We start from the raw sequence: 21,417 nt of genomic DNA, 5'->3' as shown, positions 1-21,417 counted from the left end.
AGTATCTCATTGATATTGTTGCACTTATTAGAGATTCCAGATTAAAGGTATTACTTCATGGAGATGGAGGTGGCACTACCAGCTTACTCAGTTGACTGACTGAAACTTGCTTTCATTTGTGGCCTACCATAGATGAGGTTCATATTCCCAAACTCTTGGGCATGATGTAGTGAGGGAATTAAAAAGTCTTAAGGAGGGGCGCCTGGGTGGCTCAGTTGGTTAAGCGACTGCCTTCGGCTCAGGTCATGATCCTGGAGTCCCGGGATCGAGTCCCACATGGGGCTCCCTGCTCGGCAGGGAGTCTGCCTCTCCTTCTGACCCTCTTCCCTCTCATGCTCTCTATCTCTCATTCTCTCTCTCTCAAATAAATAAATAAAATCTTTAAAAAAAAGTCTTAAGGATATAGGAATTAAATTTTATAAGAATTAAAGTCTTAAGGCCATAAGAATGTTGGCATGGATTTATCGCATGTGACCTACAAACTCATCCCAGATACATCCTCCAAAGCAGCACAGGAGATACTCCTTTCACTAAGGCATGGAGAAATACATAAGTGAATTAGGCATTTATGTTTTTGATAGTTAATCTCTTTTATAAGCTTTATATGGCTATTGGAATACTATCATTGAGAAAATATTTTTGATTCCAGTGGATGTTATGCACTCTGGATAACAGAGGCCAAGTGGCAACATTTAACCATCAAAGACAAGATGAGCATATCATCCATTAAAGGCAGCACTGATATACCAGTGATCATTACAAAATAAACAAGCAGCCTCCCAAAGTGCAGCCAGTATTGAAGGGGCTCATGATAATCAGGTAGACAATATGACGTGCTCTGCGGATGTTGGTCAACTTCTTTTCCCAGAAATCCCAGTACTTTTTGAATGAACCCCAAAGTGAAGTGGCCATGGAGGCATAAATGGAACTGCATAAGGGCTCAACATCACAGACATATGTGCCCTTAGTTAACACTAACCTGACAACTGTTCCTACTGAGTGCCTAATCTGCAAAAAGCAGAGAACAACACTAAAATCCTGATATGGCACCAATTCCCAGGGCACTAGCCAGCCACCTGGTGACAGATTGATTATACTGAATCTAATTCATAATAAAAGGGTCAAAAGCCCATCTCACTTGGAATAGACACATACTCTGGATATGGAATTGCTTGTCATGCCAGTAATTCGTCTGCCAGCACAAATATCCACAAACTCATAAATGAATTCCTTACCCATCACCATCGCATTCTGCACAGCATTTATTTCTGGTAAAGGAACTCATTTCATAGCAAATGTCATGCAGCAAAGTCTCAAGGCTATGGAAATAATTGATCTTACCATATACTCCATCACCTAGAATCAGGTGGTCTAATCAGAAGGTGTAATGACTTACTAAAAACTCAGATTTGGTGCCAGCTGGGAAGCAACTGACTTGTCTTAGAGGATGGTGAATATCCTTTGAACGAGAGATCGTAGTACTGTGCTATCTCCCCCAGATCGAAAATACATGGGTCCTGGAATCAAAGGGTAATCACCGCACTGGCTCCTCTCACTCTTCAACTTAATAAGGCACTCCCATAACTTCTGCTTCTCTCCTGAAAACTCTGAACTCTGTTGGTTGGGAGGTATTGGTCCCCAAGGGAGGAATGCTTTCACCATGAAACACAATAATGGTTCCATTAAATTTTAAGGTGGGCCTGCCATTTGGGGCTCTTGATGCCACTGATTCAGCAGGCAGAAAAAAAAGGAGTTATCTTACTGGCTAGAGTGTTGATCCCAATTACCAAGGAGAAATTGGGTAAATGCTATACAATTGAGGGAAAAGAGTACTATATCTAGAATCCAGAAAAATCGCTCAAATGACTTTTAGTACTTAAAAAGAAAATTTAAAAAAACTAAAGCAAGCGAAAAAGGGACTGTTGAACAATCAGATCCTTTGGGAATGGAAATCAGTTTTTGAATAACTTCAACAGGTAAAACCCCAACCAACTGAGGTTCCTGTTGAGAGCAAGGTAGTACAGAATGGTAGTAGAAAAAGGTAGTCATAGGCCAATTACAGACTTGTGAGCGGTTATGGAATCAAGATACATAGTAGCTTTGTTTCTTTTCTCTTTGCTTGTCTATGCATGTGTTTATATATGTTGGTTATATTCTTCTTCTATATCCTTGTACAGAAGGACAGAATTTGAAGAGTAATTTAGTAGAGCTAGCAATGGATAAAATGACTCTTGGTAATCATTTTCTTCACATTTCAGGGAATAGTTGACAACTTTAATTGTAGTTCTACCTGGTTAAATGGAAACATAGAGTTGTTTTGTTACTATAACCAAAGGAGTGGACTGTGCCACTTAACAACTATTTGCCTCTAGGCTAAAAATTCTTCTTTGCTTTGTTTGTGACCCTCAATCTGAATCTTGCAAACATTTCTACTTTGCCAGTTGGCACAATGTTAAACTGTAAGTAAAGAGAACAAGAGGGGCACTGGACGGCTCAGTGGGTTAAGCATCCGACTCTTAATTTCAGTTCAGTCATGATCTCAGGGTCTTGAGATGGAGTCCCATGTTGGGCTCCACACCCAGTATGGAGCTTAAGATTCTTTCTCTCCATCTCCCTTGACCCCTCCTTCTCTTTCTGCCTCTCTCTCTCTAATAAAAAAGAAGAAGAACAAGAACAACAACACTGCAAGAGGGATGGTTCTAGCCCTGGTATGCTTTTGCTCCTGTTCGGCACTGCACAGCCACCACTGGTATGCAGGACATCCAGTGGCATTCACTCTCCATGAGTTTCATAGGTAGTGTAGGCAAGGTGGGGGGACTCCCAGGGAATTTCAATTGCACCCCAGCAGGCTTGCACACAAGATTTACCAGATACCCAGTGAAAAGCTTCTCAGCAAGTCTTGATGCCACTCCAGTGGGAAGCATCTCAGGATGTCTTTCTGGTGCCCCAGTGGGTGGCTTCTAGGCACATCATTCCCCATCAGGCAGTTTCCTATTTGCCAGAGCCCTTGCAAGTGGCTCCTCAGCCAAATTCCCTACCATCCAATGGGACTACATACAGATTCTTTCCAGGAAGGTATGAATCTCAGTCTTTGGGGTGGGAAATCTTTTCCAACTTTGTTTCTTCCTTTGGTTAAGCTCTCAGCCCTAGAAGTAGTAGCTGGTCTCTGTATCTATTATTCTTGTATTCTATAGGGTTCTCTTTATCCCTTAATAGTAGCTGCCTGTAATTAGTTAATAATTCTTTAAATTAAATGTTCTATGTTCATTTCTGTGTTCTGACTGGACCCTGATTAATACATACACCCATTTACATAAGCTTTGCAAAAACAAGGACTTAGTTTGTTTTGTTTCCTGCTATACCCCGAGAGTCTAGAACATTATCTGATATAGTGTAGCATATCAATAAATGTTTGTTGAAATAATCAAAGTACTGGCTCATTAGATGTTGTAAATTGAAGATAAATGAGTCAAAGATGGCATCCATGTTATTGTTACAAGAATCTGAGTGGATGGTGAGGTCATTCTTTGAGAGAACTCATAAGTCAGATTGGATTCAGATGAACATAAGAGGTTACAGATTTAAAATATTAATCAGCAAAAGGACACAGGATATTGACTAACTGACTAGAGTGTGTAAAATGCCCTGGGAAACATCACAGAAGGTATTAACAGAAGAAGTAAAAACTTTATGAGAAGCAGCAGCTAGAATCAAAAACATAAGAAAATGGTGATGTGGAAATAAAATACTTCCCATGCTCTCTATGCTCAACTCCCACTCAAATACCAACTTATTACAGATAAATGTGTTTCTCGTGTCACTGAAATAAATGTCATTTACAACAATCTCTTGGCTCTTCACATAATTTTCTTTCAATACAAAAATAGATAATCACAAGCATATTTTTCTTGTAATTTAAGAAATAAATACCTACAAGGATATGCATAGACCAAGTCACAAAGTTGAGACATAGAAAGGCTAATAAAAATTAGCTATCAAATCAGTACAAACATAATCACAAATATAATCAACTCATTACAAATTACATTTAAAAAATCAAATTCAGTAAAAAAATAAAACAGATGTAATTTTTAACTACCAGATTTACAAAGATTTAAAAGTGATAACTCCTTTACGAGTAAAGATACAGTGAAAGAGTCACACTCTCACACAAGTCACATAAGTATAGACTGGACTAACAGTTACCAATATGAATCAAAAATATTTAGAAATGTGCATTACTTTATATTCAGAAATATTTCTGGAAATTTTTCCTATGAAAATAAATAAATGTTAAGATTAAATATATTTAGGTAATTGAAATATTTAATAATAGGAAAGTAAAAATAAATTATGACATACAAAGATTCCATGTCATGATTAAAATGTTATAGAAACACATTTATTAGTATATGTATAGTCTGCTCAGATTGCTATAACAAAACACCACAGTCGAGGTGACTTAAGGAACCGAAATTTATTTTCTCATAGTTCTGGAGCCTGGAAGTCCAAGATCAAGTTGCCAGAAGGGTTGGTTTCTGGTAAGAACTCTTTCCTAGGCTTGCAGAGAGCACCTTCTCACTGCATCTCACATAAACTGTTCTCTATGCTCAGAGAGAGTACTCTGGTACCTCCTCCTCTTCTTACCAAGGACACTAAACCTATCAGACTAGAGCCACAGCCTTATGACCTCTTTTAACCTTAATACCTTCTTTAGAGACACTATTTCCAAATATAGGAACACTGGGGGTTGGGGTTTCAATGAATGAGGGGGAGGACACAATCTAGTCCATAACAATGTGTAAAGATGATCAGTGATATATCAGTAAATATAAAGGGAGGTTATAAATTATGTAAAAAGTTCAATCTCATTTTTTAACAATAAAAGCAAAAAATTTATATACCTCGATGTTAATCATCAAAGTCCAAGAGTATTAAGTTATGGATCATTTTACTATTCATACTTGTTCTTAATATTTTCTATTTCTTAATATAAGGAACTTCAGCTTATTGTGTAGTAAGAAAAAAATGGCATTTAATATTAAATAAATGTACACAGCTTAAATAAACATGCATCAGTATTCCATGTCATCATATTTCACTAATTCTTCTTGTTGAGGTTAGTTGGGGCAATATGCAAATGGATAAAAGAGCATACACAGTATTATACATGTAAAATCAATCTAAGTGAAATAAATCTCAGTGGAAAGCTGCTCTGGAAAATGGTGAATTAAAGATGGGTGTTGGGGCGCCTGGGTGGCTCAGTCGTTAAGTGTCTGCCTTTGGCTCAGGTCATGATCCCAGGGTCCTGGGATGGAGCCCTGCTTTGGGCTCCCTGCTCTGCAGCTGCTTGTGCTTCCTCTCTCGCTGTGTCTCTCTCTGTCAAATAAATAAAATCTTAAAAAAAAAAAAAGATGGGTGTCAAGGCAACACATTACTAAGGATTTTGAATAGATAAGAAGGTCAGTGGGAGACACCTGGTATTTGTTCTAGCCTAATGTGGACTGGCCACACACAGCTGTGAGAAGATAGAAGAAAGATGTTTAAGTTCTTTATCTGACAGTCTGTAGGTAGTCCTCACATAGCTGGCTTTTATGAGAAAGGTCATCATAACTATTTTATTACTCGCTATTATTTAATGACATTCTTCCTGTTTAACCTCATTGTCCTAGGATCTTCCAAAAAAAGGCAAAACTCGGAAACAGCATTTTCCTACATTTGTATTTAGGTGTATCTATACTCCCAGGAGAAAATTCTAGAGAGAAATCCGCTAGTATTGGTAAAACAGTGTTCAAATGTTGTCTCAACTAACTCAAATCATTTTCAGTGTAGAGCCAAATTCCACTTTTACCTTGGGAACTATAGGTGCAGAAGTTTGCAAAGAGACACTTATAGCACAAGGTAAATCTAAAACCCTAATGTGCAGATAATGAGGCAGATTTTTATAAACTTTTTTTCAGAGGCTATATTTGTAGAGAAAGTTATTTTTTCCTAGCAGTTTCCACTTAGGACAATAAAATTTCTTGTTGCCATAAACTTCCAGTACATTTCTCTGCACACAGTGGGTGCTCAGCAAATGTTGCTGACTAAATTGCTTTAAGGATTGAAGTGAAGTGTGATTATTTTCAGTTGGTTGCCATAGGAACAGCAGAAAACCTATTGTTGAACTCAGCCTCTTTTGATTATCTCCCCCAGGTAGATGAGAAAACCTGAGCGAGAAGCTGGCTGAACCCACACTGAGAAGTCCTTCACTGACCCTGACCACATTGCATTATAATTAATTATTTTGTGTTTCTCTGCTTTGGCTCCCTAATTAGATTCTTTATTTCTGCAGAAGAAATAACATTTTTTATTGTCTACTCTGAGCCAGTGATTTGCACACATTCTCCCCCAAATTCCGCAAATAGGTAACATTAATTTCCATTTTTACAAAAGGGGAGTTTTTAAAAATTAGTGGAAAGTGTCATGTCAGGCAATGGGCTCTGGTGTGTTGATTTCGGCAATAGTAAGAATTGGAGGTTGCCATTTTGTACATTTGTTATGCTTCTTTATTGCTCAATACAGTGAGCATTTGAAGATCAATAATAACAAAAAACTCAACTCTTGAACTGGTATAATGTCAAATTTTCAAGCAATCTTTGGGAGTGTCTAAGTCAAACTTTCTCATTTTTATATTTACATGTCTACATTTTAAACTTAAGCCAATAAGTAGGACTTTACACACCTTCTCAATATCTCAACATTATTTTCAATGATTAGGTAACTGAGATTTCTAGAGATTCCCTGGTCAGATCATAAACAGGTATAAGCATATGGACTTTTAAGGACTAATTACAGAACAGTGATTCCCAAACCAGGATGGACAAGTATACTAAAGGATTTTTTGGAAATTACAGAAATTAAGTGCCACCTTAGATCTATTTTATTTAAATTTCTGGCAATGGAATCACAATTAAAACCAGATAAATAGAACACTACTGTAACATTGTATGTCAACCATACTCAAGTAAAAGAACCTCTTTTAATAAAATTTAAAAAACAGATTAATACACTTGATTCATCTGTTTCTGATAGATATGTGTAAATTTTTGCTTGTAATTCTTTAAGTTCTTGCTTTATACATGGTTGTGGATTTGTCCTTTTCTGAAAGTTTATAATTCTGTAAGTTTTTGTTTTATACATTTCTAAACTATATTGCTAGATATATCTAGGGAAATTAATTACTATATATTTTTGGTGTATCATCTTTCCTATTATTTTGTAGTATCTTTTTCCCCTGTAATTAATGAACTTGATAATAAAATGTAAAAAAAAAGACTTAAAATAGAAATTCTAAGCCACTATAAACAAAAACAACAAGCCTCCCTATTTTGATTGTGATATCCAATTCAAAGAAAGAATTACTGTTCTAGGATACTGAATAGATATGAGTAAATATAAGAGATTTTAAGTGTTAGGTGAAACTATCTCTTCAATTATTTTGATCTAATGTAAAGATTTTTAAATAAAAATCTCATTCATCATAAAAGAACAAAGAGAAAAATGGCCTAGTCATAGGAGTAATAAGCTAAAAATGGAGAAGATTGAGATGAGTAGGAAAGTAAAAACAAAATAAGACAAACTGAGGTATATACTGAATTTCAGTATTTTTCAGTACTGACTGAGTTTTGTATAAGTAATTTGAAAAGTACAGAATTTTTTTTATGTATAAAGGGAACATTTTATTTTAGAAATACATTTTATTTTTTATAATAAAAAAGTCACTAAAAAACACTGAAGAAAATATGATCAACTTTATAATTTAGAAGTATAATTTAGAAGTAAAGTATAATTTAGAAATACAGACACCGGAAAGATTAGAAACTAGAATTTGCCGACACAGTACAGAACTTATTTTGTTAATTTAAATATTACAAAGTAGTAGGATGAGAAATAAGATAAGGCAATTAGTTACATTCAGAATAAGTATGATTTGGCAATTGATTGGTAATCCAAAGTAAACAGAGAAAGAAAGATATTCAAGATGGTCATTTCCTTTTCAGGACTGGCAAGATGGTAACATAATTAAGGGAAGAAAAAAATATTCATTAGTTGGCTTATCAGTCTGGCACATTCTTTGGGAAAGAAATGGCATGTTCAAATTTGGTAATTCGAGGAGAATTTAATTGAGACTACCCACCACTTATAAAAATGTGGCCAAGGAGCAGGTAAACTCTAGTTAGAATTTAATATATCTGAGATAGAAACAATGGGCCTCTGCTCAGACTAAAGCCTAAAATGAAGAGAGGAGAAAGCACTTTTTACAACTAAGAGACTGAAAGAGCCAAATGAACTGGGTCTTGGAAGAGGAGCAGGACTCAGCTAGCCAACAGTGACCCAGAAGGTAGGACCCAAAAGAAGGAATATCCTGACTTCTCTCTTCTCTCTCATGTGATCCCTGGCAATTCTGTCCAAAGGCAAAACTCAACTAGATGTGGGAGAATAAGGTCCCTCGATGTAGAACATACATATCAGCCTCCTGAGGCAGAGAGAAGGGTAGAAAAAAGTGGTGAGTGGAGTTAAACATTCAGCAGAGGCCACATAAAATGAACAGTCTGATTTTCGCCTGATAAGATTCAAAATTCTGAAGGACAGATGTTGAACTACAATGCAAGTCTGATTCTCAGAACTGAAGTTAGAGTGGGAAACAATTTAAGGGCCATCTAAGTAAGGATTTATGAGAATGCAGCACAATAAATGAAGGGTTTCAAAAACAAAATTTTGGCTTACACTTCCAAATAAATTAGTGAAAAAGAGGATCAAATGCAGATAAACTATACATATTGAGGGCCTAAAAAGAAGACACAAAGCCAGGTCTATGATATATACATGGTCTGTAGTGTGGTACCTGCCTTCATTCATTTCAGTTTTTTAAGAGTGAAAACTTGTTGGGCGCCTGGGTGGCTCAGATGGTTAAGCGTCTGCCTTCGGCTCAGGTCGTGATCCCAGGGTCCAGGGATCGAGCCCCACATCGGGCTCCTGGCTCAGCGGGGAGCCTGCTTCTCCCTCTCCCTCTGCCTCTCTCCCTGCTCGTGCTTTCTCTTCTCTCTCTCTCTCTCTGTATCTCTGTGTCTCAAATGAATAAATAAAATCCTTTAAAAAAATAAAATAACTTTAAAAAAAGAGTGAAAACTTGTACACAAGTTTTAACAAATCATGATAGTAAGTAATTAGTAACTTTTATGACAATGGTAAAAATAAAATGCTACAGACCTTCAGAGGAGATTCTAATTTGCCAGAATTGATCAGGAAAATCCTCAGGTATGAATTAAGAAATAGAGATGACTATTAATTGTAGTAGCTACTGCTGTCCCATCATGTCTCTTGAGCCAATACAATTTCAGTGTAAGTGGCCCAAATATCAGCCAGCAGCACTGAGGGCTTTTTCTGGCTGCCCAGCCCTGCTCTGCCCCTACACGAAAGGCTAGACCTGCTAGAGAATTAATGCCCCCTGGAATATAACCTCAACCAACATCTAATGAGAAATGACAGATAATGCACCTTTTATCTCTCCCATATAGCATAATATTTCCTACACTAGTTTCCAGAGTTCTCCAGTGGAACCAAGCTTCAGAAGTTCACAGTTGTAACCTGCTTGATAACACACCTTTTTAACTGGTTTCTGTCCCTTCCCACATCACTTTCTCATGTTGTTTCCCGGGATCACCACACAGGTAGGTCATGTGAACTTGAATCCTTGACTCTCTCCAAGACGACCCAAATTAAGACATTAATATTAACTAATATTTGCAGTCTATATAGTGTGGAATCATTGAAGAAGCTTTCTCATGCTTGGTATATTTTATTGTTTTCACCAAAGCATTTCTAATCATAGAGAAAAGGTAGCTTAGGGCAATGATGTAATTTTTTTAAAAACTATGTCTTGGGTTCATCTCACCTTGTCACTTCTGTGTGTATCTGCAATGACTTAGCCTCTCTAAACCTCAGTCAGGTTCCTAAATCACTAAATAAGAAAATGTCATTCACCTCACATATTATGAGGATTAAATGAGACTAAAAATATAATGCACTTAACACAGTACTTGGGAAATGGAAAGTATTAGAAGCCAATGTTGGTTAATATTTTTAACATTTTAATAATCAATTATGAGTAGTACTAATATTTGAGGAGAGTAAATTCATACCCTTAAGATGTGTCAGAGCAGAAATTAAAGAAAAATGCTACAAAAATTCTTGTTCTAGCTTTAATATTTATTCACTTTTTAATATCTTTTTAAAAAAGATTTTATTTATTTGTTAGAGAAAGAGAGAGAGCACAAGCAGGGGGAGCGGCAGAGGCAGAGGGAGAGGAAGGCTCCCCGCTGAGCAGGGAGCCCAATGCGGGACTCGATCCCAGGGCCTTAGGATTATGACCTGAGTTGAAGGCAGACGCTTAACCAACTGAGCCACCCAGGCGCCCCCACTTTTTAATATCTTATTTAAGACAAGCAACTTCCCCACTCAAGTCTCACCAAGTCTCTGAGCAACTCAGAACTAAACCATGATATGTTAGTTAGCCTCAGACTATGCTTCTGCCATCATTTCTGCTGGAAATGGTGCTCTATCTTGCCCTAACCCTCTTACCAATTTTGATTGCCAAGCCTCAAAGTAGCTCCTGCTTATCACTTTCTACTAAGAGCTTGATCTTTTCTCTATCCAGGAATACCCAGCTGCTGACTAAAAAAACTTTTTCCACCTACACAAAGCTTCAAGGAACCAATTCTAAATCACCTGACTTCAAGTGTCTCTGCCTTACAAACGGCTCATCCCTGCTTCAGTCTACGTCAAACTAAAAATGCAGATGTCTGTTTGGACACAAAAACTAGAAAGATATACCCAGGGCCACTGTCATTAAAATGTCATCTTCTGCTCCCATCTCTCATCTCCCATCTCTCAAGATGGAAATCTCTATCCTAAATTGTATTCAGAGCTCTCCCAGTACATGGATCTGGGTTTAAATGAAGAAGAAATCAGTGCAAATATGGCCTTGGTCCCTGGAGCATCAGTTCAGGGGCAGTTGGTAGCAAGACCTTCCAGTATATAGTTCCAGTATGAACTATATGGTGGCTCCTGTAACTGGTAATGATGTTAGAATTCGTAGAGCAGAAATTAAGCAAGGGATTCATGACATCATTTTGTGTAAGGATCAAGATGGAAAAATAGGGCTCAGGCTTAAATCAACAGATAATGGTGTATTTGTTCAGCTGGTCCAGGCAAATTCTCCAGCCTCGTTGGTTAGTCTGAGATTTGGGGACCAAGTACTGGGGACCAGATCAATGGGGAAAACTGTACAGGCTGGAGTGCTGATAGAGCACACAACGTGCTCAAACAGGCTTTTGGACAGAAAATTACTATGACTGTTCATGACAGGCCCTCTGAACGGACAGTTACCATACATAAGGATACTACTGGACATGTTGGCTTTATCTTTAAAAATGGAAAGATAACATCCATAGTGAAAGATAGTTCTGCAGCCAGAAATGGTCTTCTCACAGAACATAACATCTGTGAAGTCAACAGGCAGAATGTCACTGGGCTGAAGGATTCTCAAACTGCAAACATACTGTCAACAGCTGAGACTGTAGTTACTATTACAATCATGCCTGCTTTTATCTTTGAACATATTATTAAATGGATGGCACCAAGAATTATGAAAAGCCTGACGAAAAACCATTTCTGAGTTTTAAAAGTCTTGGCACAATGGAAACTTCACTGAACTTCTCCAATTTACTTCTTGGGCAACTTAACTTTATATTATGCAAATGAAGCTTTCTAGGAGCCAAAGAGCATCTGCTGCATGAAGACCTTTCTATCTTACATTATGGCTGGAATCTTACCGTTTTGACTGGATATCTTGTTCACACTTCAAGATCATTGTAGCCTTATCCTGGTTTTACAGATGTGAAACTTTGGACAGATTTACTGATTTTCATAGAGTAGTTTCTCTACTGGAAACCCAATGCTTTTACAAGCCATTATTAGAATGACTGACACAGGCTTAGCTGTGTGTTAGAACCAATCACCTTTATCTTACATATCAAGTAGTGCTGTTCATATTCCTACAGTTCTATGGTATAACTGCATTTTTAATGTGTTACCATAGTACATGTAGAATGACTGCTTTTGATGGGTTTTTTTAGTTTTCTGCGTGTGTGTGTGTGCACATGCGTGTGCCTGTAAAACACCAATTAAGTATACTGGTTTCATTCCATGTAAGCATTATACAGTGTATGTAGGTTGCAAGGGATTGTGTTGATCATCATTTAATTCTAACTACCTTTACTTAAAATGCTTCAACTGTCGCCTTAACTGTTAAGCATCTAGAATAAAAGCCAAAATATAACTACTGCTGCCTTTCTTTTTTTCTTTTTTTTTTAAGATTTTATTTATTTATTTGACAGAGAGAGACACACCGAGAGAGGGAACACAAGCAGGGGGAGTGGGAGAGGGAGAAGCAGGGTTTCCTATAGAGCAGAGAGCCCGATGCAGGGCTCGATCCCAGGACCCTGGGATCATGACCTGAGCCGAAGGCAGATGCTTAACGACTGAGCCACCCAGGCGCCCCTATTGCTGCCTTTCTAAAACCCAAAATGCAGTTCTATGTTAAACTGAAATGTACACTAGCCCAGAACAATTTAATGGTACATACTGAGCTATATAGCATAGCTGCTTAGTTGCATTTGAGATTTTCTAGTCTATTGTGTGATGGAAATTTCTTTCTTCTAAAAGTTACTGGTATTACTTTCTGAGAAATGAATCACTATATATTAAATGTAAAAATTCTTATACCAAATAGGAAAAAACAATGTCATCTTTGTAAGAGTTAGGAAAAGACAACCACTGTGAGAAACTCCTATAAGGAAAAAGGCATCTCTTTGTCTGGACTGATGAGGACCTGTGCTGTGTGTGCAAACTGACAAGCAGAGCAGACAGGTTTTAACCCTCACCTTCAACTCCCAGATCAGAGTTTTGTGTAACTGCGGTAGCTGCCCAGGCTGATCATAAGTACTTGGCCAACACTACCACAGCATCAGGTCCTCTTGCTCCTTCTGGAGCATATTTCCATCCCCGTTACCAGCACAGCTTGTGGCCAAAACTCTTGGGTTTTGATGGGTAAGGTTTTCAAATGAATTTACCGTAACAATTCTTCAAGTCCAATTTATGTCTGTGTTTTCTCCCAAATATACCAATATCATGAGATATTAAACTTTCCTTCTACAATTGGTGTGTACCTTTAGGGGTCAATTTGATATGACTAATTTTCAAGGTAAAACCATGAAATAGTGGCAGGGACAAAATACGAGCACCTTTCATTTAGCACATGAATAAAGGTGACCGCTTCAGTAATAATCGCAAATAGTCTGAACAAACCATCCCTAAATGGAAAGGTTATCTCAGTTTAATTGTAACTACCTTCATTTGAAGTAATAAAATATAGTCACCTAATGAATATCTTATATGAAGACTCAGTCAATTAAAATCTTTGATGGTACATAAAAACTTGCACTGCCTATTCAGTATTTTGATTTTTATCAATTTCTGGATAGAGTTTTAGTATCTTCGTATTTTCTGAGGAAGCTATCTGAACTTCTCAAATTTCTAAACTTTAAAAATTACATGCCACATTTAGCTGTAAGCACTCTCTTGACTGTAGGTTGGTGTTTTTGGTGAAAAATGAAAACTATTTTGATCATTTTCTCCCCTTGGTGAAATTTTAGTAATTTCTATCATGGATATCTAGGGATGAATCATTAATTTCATGAATTAGTATTAGATTAGGGTAGAATACAACTTGAGCTCTTTATGTTTTATGCTTTATTTCCTTAAAGTATTCAAACTGAGACCTTTAGAAAGTCTTACATGGTCTGTACTTAAAAATAAGTAGTTGGACAAAACAAAGGCCATTATGAGTTACAATTATCATATAATTAAAGGTATTCTATCATTTGTAAGAAACAAAATCTTGTCACATCATAGAGAGAGTGTTCTTTAGCCTGTCAGTTGCAATCAATATAATTAATACATCTAGCTGTAAGACTGTTGTTGTTGTTGTTGTTAATACTGAGGTCTTTTCCTAATTTCACATTTAAATGTTTGTTCTTTTGGTTCCTACCTTTAGTCTGCCTGGTCATTCTTGTCTGTTCCAAAATTTAAAAGTATATATATATGTGTGTGTATATATATATTTCTTAGTCTTTAGTCTTAGAATTTGCACATATATTCTTTCTAATAAATATAATTCATTACATTAAAAAAATCAAATTCAAAATGAGCATTTCTTCTCGTTATCTACTGCTGTGTAACAAACTGCTCCAAATTTTAGTGGTGAAAAGCAACAATTTTAATATCTCACAATTCAGGGAGCCAAGAACTTAAGCAAGTGAGACCTATGGGTGATTCTTCTATTCCACGTATTATTGACTCTGGTCACTCAGTGATATTCAACTGGAAGCTCCACTTGTCTTCATTGCCCAGGATAGCCTCTTTCATATCCCTGGTGCAATGACATGGATAGCTAGAAGCCTGGGCTTGGCTGGAGCCCTCTGCTCATGAAAACTCGGAATTGCTCCACTTGTCTTCTCCACAGAAAAATCTAACTTCTTACATGATAGCCCAGGACTCCAAAAGGCCAAGGGAGCCTCCAGTCTTCTTAAAAGCAAGGCCTGGACCTGTCATAGCTACATTTCCACCATACTGCATTGCTCAATGCAGTCATATGGAAGCCCACATTCAAGGAGAAAAAAAAAAAAAAAAAAAAAACAGAATCCATCTCTAGATAGGAGAAATGTCAAAGAGCTTGTGGTTATCTTTAATGTTCTGATGACATCTGCACATATTACACTGTAGAGTGACACTTCCTCCAAATTTCTATTTCTTTTGGGCTATGCATCTAAGCATATCTGAGTCACAAGAACGGTTCCTGATAGATCCCATGGCTGTAGGGTCACTTTCGAGGAGAAGACAATATGATAAATCTTACCTTAACCTCCAGAAAATTCTTTGCCTAAAAGCAAATTCAATGAACCATGTCTCTGCTTCATGATTTCTGAAAGCCATTGTTGATGTGTTCAGTGGCAGGCTGACTCTGTCTTTGTCCTCCTGCCTTTAAGCACAGCAAGAAAGAGAATCACAATCTCTACTGCCTAATCAATGGAATCAGTCAGGCTCTTCCCATAATCAGATAAACCTGGGTCCCAAAGTCACTCTACCTGTTATTTGAATCTACGTATTCACCTATTTAGCTCACAAACCAATAGTTTATTTTTTTCTAAGATTTTATTTATTTATTTGACAGAGCGAGAGAGCACAAGCAGGGGAACAGTGGAAGGAGATGGAGAAGCAGACTCCCCGTCGAGCAGGGAGCAGGGAGCCTGATGCCCGGCTGGATGCAGGGCTGGATGCAGGGCTGGATATGGGGCTCTTTTCCAGGACCTTGAGATCATGACCTGAGCTGAAGGCAGACACTTAACCATCTGAGCCACCCAGGGGCCCCCACAAACCAATAGTTTAAAGATTGATTCGATTTGCAGGCCTTTATCAAGCTAGTATAGTTACTGCCAATTGGAGTTAGTAGTGATTGATTGGCTTTTATCTTTTCTACCTATATTTAAATGACCATGAGTCATTTATCCAATGTATGGTAGCAAAAATCTTTTCAAAAATTTTGCCCAAATTTTCAAAGATTTTGCCCGATTGCTGCTTCTGTCCTCCAATAAAAACAAGCACAGAGTATTTAGAACATACCAATATTACTGAGAAAAATCTTAGCTTTTGTTAACTAAAGTAAATTGAATTAAATCAGTTTTTAGTTATGTTGATGATCTGTGGCAATTAATGGAGAATAAACGAACTCAATAGAAGAATAAATAGATATAAATAGAACATAATTCCTTTAATAGCATATTTAATTCCTTGAATCTGGGAATACTTGCTTTACCATTTCTTCTTTTATTTTTTTCTTGCCTATTTGTCTTCCTCAGAGAATTAAAGGAGATCACATATAAAAAGATATCAAGGTTATAGGTTGATCATCTTTGTAACTTTTGGGTAACATGTACTGAAAGAAAATAGGTGGGGTCATCCAGATGGTAAAGCTTTATATTATACTCTAATACTTAATGTGAGTAACAATTTCTGAAAATAAGACACTTTTGTCTTATTCCCTACTTACTGCTCTAAATATTCTTCATTTTTATGATGATGCATTTTTAAGCATCCTTTCTATAGCCATGACTTCTTGCCCTTCATTGAGCAGACAGATTTTCCAGAATGAATGCCAATGCTCCCTTATTCATTGTAATTCAAATGAGTGTCTGATAAATGATGAATGTGAGTGAACATTAAGTTTAAATTAATTGAATAGGGCAATCAGATATGGCTAAGTAGTTGGATGACACTTGCATGGAAAATAAGCTATGTTTCTGGGCAATAATTTTTAGTCCATAATTTCAAATATATGTGATATGATATCCAAAGTAGAATTACATAATGTTAAGACAGTCACAGTAATAATTTCATCTGGATATTAGAATTGCAAGATATGTCTCCTGAAGAAGATTATTCATTTTGGAGCAATGTCATTATTCAAACAATTTTAAAACAAGTATAGCACATTGGCACAGATTTAATTAATTTAATAAATTTTTTGTTGCTTTATATTAGTTTTCCAATGTTTGTAAAATGTGCATTATTCACCAAATAAAATATAAAGTTTTACTTTTTTACATTTTCATGTTCTCTTGGTATTTCCAATATTTATGTAAACATCTGAATGAAAAAATCATAATCGCAATTTTATAGTATGCTTTCTATAAATATTAATGGAACATCTGCCTAATACCATTTAAAGTCCTTAAAAATGTTAGTCACAGATTTAGTAGAAATAACATTGTTTACAAAATCAAAAATGTAACTTCATTAAAAGTCATTGTGTCTTGACTTTACAACATGCATGCACATGATTTTGATTTTTTGAACTTTTGATAAGAACTAAAAAGTTATTTGCACTAAGAAGTCTGCTAAGAGAAATAGAAAATTAATACATTAATTAATAAGAGATAAAAGGCAAAGACAATTATAAAGCTGTCTACATACCTAGGCTTTTATTTTGGCTTTGCCACTACCTTTCTGGGTGATCTGGAACAAAGCTCATAATCTCAGTTACCTCATGTTTAAGATTAAGGGCAAAGAATCTAAGGCCTCCTCCAGTGCCAGTTTTCTGATTCCAGAAGTTTGTCCTGATTTCATTAATCTAATTTTACTCTCTGGCTTGGAGGTGATTACAATTAAAGTACACGTGAACAAACTGTAAAGCAAGAAAAGTGCATCCTTAATAATCCCTCCCCCATCAGTCTGCCTCTAACATTCTGGGACGCAGGGTAAGAGATTTTTTTAAAAAGCCCATGCACCACTGAAGTTATAAATCAAACTATCGAACTGCTCAACTGAATACGTTCTTTATTCCCATATCATTAAAATAACTTCAGACTGACCTCAAGGTTCAAATTCCATGCCTAATGGTAGAGGCACTATCTCCATCCTCTTCTCACTGTAGATTCAACCCATCCCACGAAGGATCCTGTGGGCATGTGTGCAAAGGCCCCTGTATGCTTTCAAGCTCTGTTCACACCTTCCACAAAGAACTGTCCATGCATGCTGGGCCTACGGGGCACCTCTCAGGAGGACAAACATATTTAAATACAAATTTTCAAGGTCTACTAACTAATGATATAAGGACTCTTGGAAACACAATATCTTGACTCAAGTGAAACAATCTCTATTTTGAGGGTCCATGGTAAAATGTCAGATCAAGAAATAAAGTTCCCCATACATTTCTAGATTTAGATAGATTTAAGCATAGATTTAGATAAATTTAAACCTATTTAATATGGAGATACATATTCCTTAGAATATGGAGACTTCCTTTCATGGGGGAAAGGCACTGACACAGATTGGTTATATTTAATATTCTTAAGAACATTAGTGATAATGACAATGATTAAAAGACTCAAAATTTATGTTACAGTAACCCCATTGTCTCTTGTCCTAGATTCAAGAACTTCACAAAACAAATATTTTCAATTTTGAGAATTTCAGACCCTCTTTATATCACAGGGGCTACTACAAATCCCATCTGACACCAATCTCATCATTGTTCAACTAATCTTTCATATGTTTTTTGAAATGCAAATATGGCTATGTATTTCCCTGCTTGAGTCCAATAATTGTTCCGAATTGCCTGTGAGGTATAGCTCAGTGTCTTAAAGCTGCATACAATCTCTAAGATTTCACCCTTACCTAACATACCCTTTTATCTCCTAACAGCTCTCTCCACTCCTTATGATCTCATGAAGGGTTCATGTTGACTTATTCAAAATTCAGCTAAGACATCTCAATGGGATTTTTTATTTTTTTGCCTTTGCAGTTGCAGTTAAGGAGTTCCTCCTTTGTATTCTCACAGCACTTATAACTTACAAGTTTGTATTCTCACAGCATTTATAAATACTTTTGTCTTATTCCCTACTTACTGCTCTAAATATTAATTTACTTTGAATAAAAGAGTCTTTACATGTGTAGAGCTTAGTATTGGTGCTAAAATAAGTTTTCAATGAATTTTTGTTGACTCAAGTAGTGATACTATTGACTCCTGAAAGAACAGTGAGAAACAAGAAGGAGCAAAGCAATCAGACATTTCTTAGTTGACTATCCTCAAAATGTTCAGTATGATGTGAAGTCACCATACTTCCTGAAGCAAATATGGATTTGGGCATGTAAAATGAACACAAAATAAAATATTTGAAATCAATTTCTAAAATGTCAGGTATATGATCATGATATACTAAATATTAAACCTTTGGAGATGTGGGTCCTGTTTTCTGTAAATAGTGTACTTTATAAGCAAATCTATCATATTGTCAGAGTCTTGCTAAAAGAATAAATGAATGTATTGCTACATTCCAATGAAAATGGCAAAGCAGATATAATAGCCATCAACAACAACAATTAAAAACCATGTGAGGGAAGCCTGGTTCCCTCAGTCGGTTGTGCATCTGCCTTCAGCTTAGGTTGTGATCCCAGGGTCCTGGGATCAAGTCTGACATCGGGCTTCCCTGCTCAGCAGGGAGCCTGCTTCTCTCTCTGCCTGCCACTCCCCCCACCGCTTGTGCTCTCTCTTGCTTTCTCTCACTCTCTCTGACCAAAAAACAAAAACAAAAAAATACCATGTAAAATTCAACAAAATATAGAACATTTAAATATAGAACTGAGACTACAAAAAGTAAAGGAAATGCCTAAGGACCAAAAGCCAAAGTAGTAAAGAAAAGGAGAAGCTAGAGTTGGGGTTGAGGCACTGGGTAGCAGATCTGGATAGTTAGGTGTTTCCAGAGACCTTCCTACGAAGTTGATATCCTTAAGGGTCTTCAGATTCACTGAATTTCCTTTCCACAATACAAAGAAAAAATATTTCCTTATGGTACTGAATTTGTACTAAACTTCACCTGCATAATCTCAAAAACCCAGAACAAGGATATTGAATTATAAGAGGGATCCTGAATGGTTGGTGCTAAGGAACATGTTGAAGAAGAAAAAGCAAAGACCCTCTGGAAGAATGCTCTCCTAACACAAGCCTCACATGATTTCTACATATAGAGCCCTGACACACAAGACGTAGCAATTCAAAACAACAAAGAGTACAAAAAAAAAAAAAAAAATAGCGAAATGATCACACAAAGAAACAAAGATCATAAAAGGAAACATTTCCAGATAGGAATTTATCTCTAATAATCCTCAAGAAGGAACTTTTAAGGAAGGTACTTTAAGAAAAAGGAAATAATCCTGAGCTAACAGACGTATAGTGTTAAAAAATTGTAAACAGGTGCACAAATCTATAGTAACACTGATGGTAGAAAATGGTAATAGGGGGTCTAATTTAGAGAAATAAAACACAGGTTATCTTTAAAATATGGTATTCAAATACCCTGAAGATAGCAAAGAATAACCAAAGCTAAGGAGTTGTGAGAATCACATATTACTCTGAAGTAAGCAGATACAGATATAGATGTGGATAATACATGGTGTGGTGCTTTGGAGTAAGAGGAATACAGAAAATATATACCACATTTTAAGAACAAAAAAATTCTTTTTTTAAAGATTTTTATTTATTTATTTGAGAGAGAGTGCGAGAGAGCACAGAGGGAGAGTGAGAGGGAGAAGCAGACTCCCCGCTGAGCGGAGAGCCCCATGTGGGCTCTATCCCAGGATCCTGAGATCATGACCTGAGCCGAAGGCAGACCCTTAGCCGACTGAGCCACCCAGGCGCCCCAGAACAAAAAAATTTCTAATCCAGCAAAAGAAAAAAACAGAATTTTAAACAGTCTCAATAAGCCAAGAAAAATGCAATATAGTAACGACAGCAAGGGGAAAATGTAAAAAATATTTTTAAGATAAAGGTCAATACATAATAATTAAAGGTATATTTTTATAAAATTAAAATATAAAAGTTATATTTTTATAAAATTAAAAATTTTTAATTTTTACATACCTGATAGCAAAGCATATAAAGAAAAAATTGGCAAATTCAAAAAGAAATCCAAAAATCTGTAATCTTACTAGATGTTAGCATATCTTTTATAATTATAATTTGATCACTCAAAAGATGCAAGAATACAGACTATTTAAATATATAGTTTTTTTCTGATTTATACATATATATTTTGCTTTAAAAACATATAATATATAATGATACAGTAGATATCTTATGAGCATATGGAATATTTATAAAAACTCAGTACATAGTTGACTAGAACATATGACTCAACAAATATCACAGACTCAGTATCATACAGACCCAAATACTCTGATCTTAAGTTAAGGAAATTAATACTGTTGCAGGAACATAATTATCAAAATCCTCACATTTAAAATGTTAAAACACATATATCAAATCCCACCTCCCAACACTCACTATCTGAATTTAAGTAAAGCTATTTGACCAATTGGTGTTTCAGATTCTCCATCTGTAAAATGGAGATAATGTTATTATCCATTTCATTTGTTTCTTAAAAGGATGGGATTATTACATAAAACTGCTCAGAATCCAGCACATGGTAAATATGTTCTCAACAATATTTTTATCATTATAATCATATTTCTTTGTTCTGCTATGTATAGACTTAGAGTAAAATCAGTTTTATTATTGAGTTTATATAATAAATTGTTTATATACTTGTTACCTTCTCTATCAAATTATAATTTTTTTCCTCCTGAAATTTCACAAAGGAAGTTAATCCTTTCAGATATGATGAACTTGTAAGAAAAAAAATAACTTTGATAAAATTAAATCCTAATCTAGCAATTTTTTCCCCCTAAGAATAACATGTG

General features: G+C 36.0%; 1 pseudogene; it reads left to right on the top strand.

Moving 5' to 3' along the window:
• Window positions 1–10,924: 10,924 nt before the first annotated feature.
• On the top strand, window positions 10,925–11,719 carry LOC113925692 (annotated as a pseudogene).
• The last annotated feature ends 9,698 nt before the right edge of the window (window positions 11,720–21,417 follow it).

This window comes from Zalophus californianus, chromosome 4 (genome assembly GCF_009762305.2).
Source record: "Zalophus californianus isolate mZalCal1 chromosome 4, mZalCal1.pri.v2, whole genome shotgun sequence".
In the NCBI taxonomy this organism is placed as follows: Eukaryota; Metazoa; Chordata; class Mammalia; order Carnivora; family Otariidae; genus Zalophus; species Zalophus californianus.
This window is presented reverse-complemented; position numbering and strand designations above follow the sequence as displayed.